Source organism: Trachemys scripta, chromosome 14 (assembly GCF_013100865.1).
Source record: "Trachemys scripta elegans isolate TJP31775 chromosome 14, CAS_Tse_1.0, whole genome shotgun sequence".
NCBI lineage: Eukaryota > Metazoa > Chordata > Testudines > Emydidae > Trachemys > Trachemys scripta.
The window spans coordinates 3,525,385-3,531,384 of NC_048311.1; the positions used below are offsets into that span (position 1 = coordinate 3,525,385).

At 44.5% G+C, this 6,000-nt stretch overlaps 1 pseudogene; it reads right to left on the reverse strand.

Moving 5' to 3' along the window:
• Positions 1-4,124: 4,124 nt before the first annotated feature.
• On the reverse strand, positions 4,125-5,046 carry LOC117887201 (annotated as a pseudogene).
• Between the last annotated feature and the right edge of the window lie 954 nt (positions 5,047-6,000).

Genomic DNA, 6,000 nt, shown 5'->3' on the forward strand with positions numbered 1-6,000 from the left:
CTAGAGCTTAGCGGGATAGGTCCATCAATGGCTATTAGCCAGGATGAGCAGGGATGGTGTCCCTAGCCGCTGTTTGCCAGAAGGTGGGACTGAGCGACAAGGGATGGATCACTTGATAACTGCCCTGTTCTGTTCATTCCCTCTGAAGCACCCAGCATTGGCCACTCTCGAAAGAAAGGATATTGGGCTAGATGGACCTTTGGTCTGACCAAGTATGGCCGTTCTTATGTTCTTCTTATGTTCAGCCTTGGCACAAATTAAGCACTGGCTTAATTAATCGAAGGACTTCCTAGGTTGTGTTCCAGTTCATTAATAAACTCAACTGTTTTGAGTGTCACTGTGTGAGTGTCACTGCAAATGTTGGATGATGTGCATTAACCCCCAAAGAGTGGACAGGTCTCGATGAGGAGTCTGTCTCCGTTGGACTCACTGTACAGAGCTCACCGGGGGAAGCAGGAGGGCTGAAGATCAGAGGTTCTATCAAGAAGCTAATGAGGCCACATGGCCTACCCTGTGTGGGAGGAGTGAGAACCCTTTGGGGTCTGGCATACTGAAGGGGTTCCTCCTAGAGACTGTTCCAAAGCTGGGGGTGTAGCACCAATCCTGTGGACCCGTGACCACCCTCACTCCCGTGTGTCCTTTATCTTCTCCACCTCATTTCTTCTTTTTCCTACCCATCTTTTGTCTTCTGTTTATAAAAAGTCTGGCTTAGCTGGCTGAGACAATATATTTTGCAATACTGCTGTAAAAAGTCAAAAGGCTGTTTAATGATGTGTTTGCCATGGTGCTAAGCAAACTAAGGTCTTTATATACCAAACCCCAGACCTTGTTTAAAGCTGTTTAATGTTGGACAGTTTTAGGGTCATGTTAACACCTTTGGCTCTTCGGACCCATTTATTCCATCGTCATTAATACAACAGGGGCCAGGTGCAGCGTACGTGTGATTTGGGAACAAAGGTAGTGTGGGTGTTCCTACAAGGAAGTCCTAGTTGTGTGACTGATGAAATATGGGGAATTTGCTGACACATTGAATCATCGGCATTATTGTAGGATGTGCTGAGCACAGTCCCAGGCTCGCTCTGGGTGGAGTCAACAACTTCCAGACACTTGGGACTTGGGAACAAGGGAAGTACGGGTGTGTGATGAATGTGGAAATGTTGGCAATATTTTTGTGAGTCATGTGCCTCAGTTTCCTTCGGTGCTTTTTACGGCTATGTACTGAGTGCAAAGGGAGGAGACAAGGTTGGACAGCTGATTGGAGACCAGAATAATCAGAAACCAGAATATACCTCCATCTGGCTTGGCTGAACTTGCTGTAAAGAGACACAGAGGGAGACCTGGTGCGGCTGTGACAGGGTGTTGGGAGGCCCTGCCCCTTTCATCTGCCATCAGACACATCTGAATCTGACTGCCCTCTATTCTTCCTTGAAAAGCATTCACTTTCCCCACCATTTCCTCATGTCCTCTAGTCTTTTACGCCACTTTTGCTGAATTGAATAATGGTCATGGTGCTTTACGGCCTTTTTCTTAGCCCTAGTCTACAATATGGATTTACCTCAGTATAACCACATTGCTCAGGGGTGTGGATGCAGTTATACCTACCAAACTCCTGGTGTAGACTGCACTAGGTCTATGGGAGGACTTCGCCTGTCAACACAGCTACTGTCTCTCGGGGTCTGTCCTGGAGTCTCCAGGAATTAAAGGTGAAGCTTTAATTAAAGATTATGTCATGTGATGAAACCTCCAGGAATATGTCCAACCTAAATTGGTCAATCTAGGGAGGTGGAATATGGGAGAAGGTCACCCGTCAGCATAGTTAGCATCTTCACTAAGCGTTACAGCGATGCAGCTGAGCCGGTGCAGCACTGTACATATAGACAAGCTCACAGACATTGACAGTATGCAGCATACAAGAAATTGCTTAGATGAGCAGCATAACAAAGGCACACAATACCCAGTCTTTATTAAAGTATCTGTCCTGCAAGGTGCTCATGACACAAAGTACCTCATTGCATCACACCTTCTGGCGCTATGCTTCCGATTGTCTAAATGTCATATGAGGAAAAGCTAGACTGGCTGCATATACTGCCAATAATTCAGATCATGAAAGTGGAGCAAATGCATGTAAATAACAAAGATTAGTGCAGTGAACTTGCAGTACATTCAGCATGAGACAAGTTTATATTAAACAAGTAGCAAAGCCAATTTTCTGTTATACATACATTTTATCTTCTACAAAGAAGAGAATGTAATCAGCAGGCATTTCTAGTGGGTCAGAATTTAGACCGTTTGGGTGCCTTGTTTGAGAAACACAACTTTAAAACTGCATTTCCTGAGTTTCTAAACATTTGATGTTTTTTATTTTATTGTTAGCACTCATATTCTTGAAAGAGAATATGTGCTCTGTTATGAATTGCAAATTTTGAATAATGTCCTACATTCCAAACTTGGAATTAAAAATATCATTTCCTTTTGACTTTTGGAACCTGCCAAATTTTTGTTTTCTGTTTTCAGATTTTGAATTTTCATTTTTCCCCAAGTTCCTACCTTGCTTTTTTTACTTCTTCAAAAGGTAGAATATATAAAATATGTAAGAAAGTAGGTCAACCATACTCTTTCACACTTCTTTTCTTTGTTCCAAATGGTAAATTGTGAAAAAGAAAAAAAAAATGGGTCACGTTTACATTTTTTAAATTTGTATTTTACTTTTCATATTGTGCTCAGACCCAGGTGCCAGTCACTCAAGTGAACTCTGCAGAACAGACATGCCTGGGGAGAGCTTTGAAGGGAGATCAGCAATTTTGAAGAAAATTTAAATGGAATTATTTGGTAAGTGTGGCAATAAATCAAAATTGTTCAATCACTGGTAAATACTTGAAAAGTCCCCTAATGTATTGAGCACTGAACTTAGTCTCAACAGCCCTGGGTTCTATTCCTGGCTATATGACTGGTTGGTGGATTTGCCTAGAGCTAGACACTGCAGGCCCTGTGCCTTAATTTCCCCAACTGTAAAAGGTGGTTAATAATAGTTACCTGCTTTGACGTGTAGGGATGAAAAAAATCCCTATTGGAGCTCGTCATTAATATGAATTAATTAGTTTTATTTATATAAAGTGTCTCTATCTCTATATGCATATTTAACATAAACATACAAGCCAACAAACATAAACTGGATTGTTAATGAATGTGTCCCTGCCCATGCAATCCAGCCCTACTAATAACTGGCCCACTTAATTCTCCACAAAATCAACCTCTTCCCAAAGATTTGGGTTGAAACTCACAGCCAAGCAAAGGGCCAGGAAAATACCTATGCACCATTTACATCCTATTTTGAGAGTTTAAGTTCAATTAAGCTCTGATTGGCACATAATTTAATGAAGCATTTACTTCTGCAACTTTGTGTATTGACACCATTCTATTAGTATACATTTGCCTTATAAACCAACATAAATGTGTCCACATAGGCGTTTGCACCAGTTTTAAAACAATGCAAATTCTGTCCTTTCATGGCACATAGGTCTTCTGCTGGATCTTTACACAGGAATGAATTTCACCTTAGGGAATAGATACACCTTGTATTGCCTTAAACCATCTAAGGATGTCAGTCCAAACATAATGGATGGAGCAGTGATTTCTATAGTTAAGGAGCCTTCACTTAAAATGTCTTGTCATTAGCTCCCTGACGTATAACAGGGCAGCTCTATTAACTTAAACAACTCAAAATTGAGAGGCAGTATGGCAGGCAGTCAGGGGGAGTCCGGGGTTTTGAACACAGCTCATTCCCTTTCTCTGTGCCTTACTTTCCCAGTGTCACACAGTTATTCTGGGCCACAGCGAGGGATAGAAATCAGGAGTTATGATACCTAGTGCCCACTGCTCTAACTCACTAGATCCCCATTCCCTCCTGGAATGGTAAATAGAACCCAGGAGTCCTGAATCCCAACTCCTCCCTGGTCCAGCCACTGGACACTTCTCCCCTCCAAAAGCTGGGAAAAGAACCCAGGAGTCCTGACTTCTACTCCTACTGGCTGTAACCACTATCCCCCACTCCTATCCTAGAACTGGGACCAGAACCCAGGAGTCCTGAACCACATGACAATTCTTCTTCCCCCTTGATGGAAAGGTCATTTTTTACCCATCAATTTGACCAGAGCTCCTTTGACATCCTTGTTTCTCAGGCTGTAGATGAGAGGATTCAGGAGGGCAGACACCACACTGTAAAACAAAGAGAAGTATTTGTCCCTCTCGGGTGAGTAGCTGGAGACAGGACGCATGTACATGAACATGGCAGCACCATAGAAGAGTGTAACCATGGTGATGTGTGCAGTGCAGGTGGAGAAGGCCTTGAACCTCCCCTCCGCTGAGGAGATCCTCAAGATGGCCGCTAGGATGAACACGTAAGAAACCAGGATCAAGAAGACCGGGGTCATGAGCAGTATCACCCCCATCACGAAAAGCACCACCTCAGTGACCCGTGTGTCTTCACAAGCCAGCTTCAAAATGGCTGGCACCTCACAGAAGAAGTGGTTGATCTCATCTGGGCCACAGTAGGGCAGCCTCATGGTGACGCCAGTGTGCACCATGGCAAAGAAGAAACCACCCACCCAAGAGCTGACGGCCATTTTGACACAGACCGACCTGCTCATGATGCGGGTGGCAAATGGCCACGTACCGGTCATAGGCCATCACAGCATAGAGGATGCACTCAGTTATCCCCAGGAAGAGGAAGATGTACATCTGGATGATGCAGCCTGTGTAAGAGATGCTCTTCCTTTTGGAGAGGAGGTGGAGCAGCATCTGCGGCACAGTGGTGGTGGTGTAGCTGATGTCCAGGAAAGAGAGGTTGGCCAGGAAAAAGTACATGGGCATGTGGAGACGAGAGTCGATCCTGATAAGGGCAAAGATGAGGCTGTTCCCAAAGAGGATGGCTAGGTAGATGGCCAGGAAGACCGAAAAGAACAGCATCTGCATCCCGGGCTGGCTGGAGAATCCCAGCAGGATAAACTCTGACACGGAGCTTCTGTTCTGCCATGTAAGATTTCTCATCATGTCTTACATGACAGGGGGTGAGATGGGGTGGGGAGAGGGGTGGGGAGAGACAAATGATAAAAAACACATTCAAGGGGGATAAAGCACAGAAGGTTCATAGGTTCCATCTATCTCCACACATATGTGATCTTCATCACAGTAGTATCTGTGCGCCTCACAGTCAGCAATGGATTTTAGCCTCATGATAGCCCTGCGCATGAAGGAAGCAGACACTATCTCCAATTTACAGTTGGGGAAATTGAGGCAAAAGGTAGATTAAGTCATTTACTTAAGGACATCTTTTCTTTAACCAGATAACATCAGGGCAGCATCATATTAGGCTCTGTTTGTACATGTAACCCTTCTACCAGGTGGAGTTGGCAGCACTATCTAGAGGTTCCTCTTAACAATACAAAACAGAGCTGGCTCCAGCCCCCACCCAATAATTTGAGAAAACTAAACGCCACCCCTGGGCACTTCTAAAAGGCAATAACTGCCCCACTAGCAAGCAATTAATCTGTGTGTGACAAAAGAGAACTTTTATTACAAGGGAAAGGGAACCTGGAATTAATTTTGAGAAACACCCACAACCATGATTCCAAAGCATGTAACCCTAAGCAAACACCCACCTCGCAGTGCATTGGGCAGTATCTTCTGGCTCAGTTTCCAATTGTGTGGAGAGAAAATCTGACGAACGAAAGTCCCTTTAACACGCCACTCCCTTTCCCTCCGCTGCACCCCGCTCATGGTTGGCTGTCCTTGGTCAGCAAAGATCCGGAGGTGTGTTCACCTCTCATCCCTGAAAATGAGAGGGGAAGGACATTGACCAATGCTGCTGCTGCTGTAGTCTGGTGCCACTTGGCAGCACAGTTATCTCTGCAGTCATTAGCTGCTTGCTGTTACCCCTGTAGGCTCTCTAGTGTAGCCATAGCCCCGGAAAGCTTTTCCTGATACCCAAACTAAATATCCCTT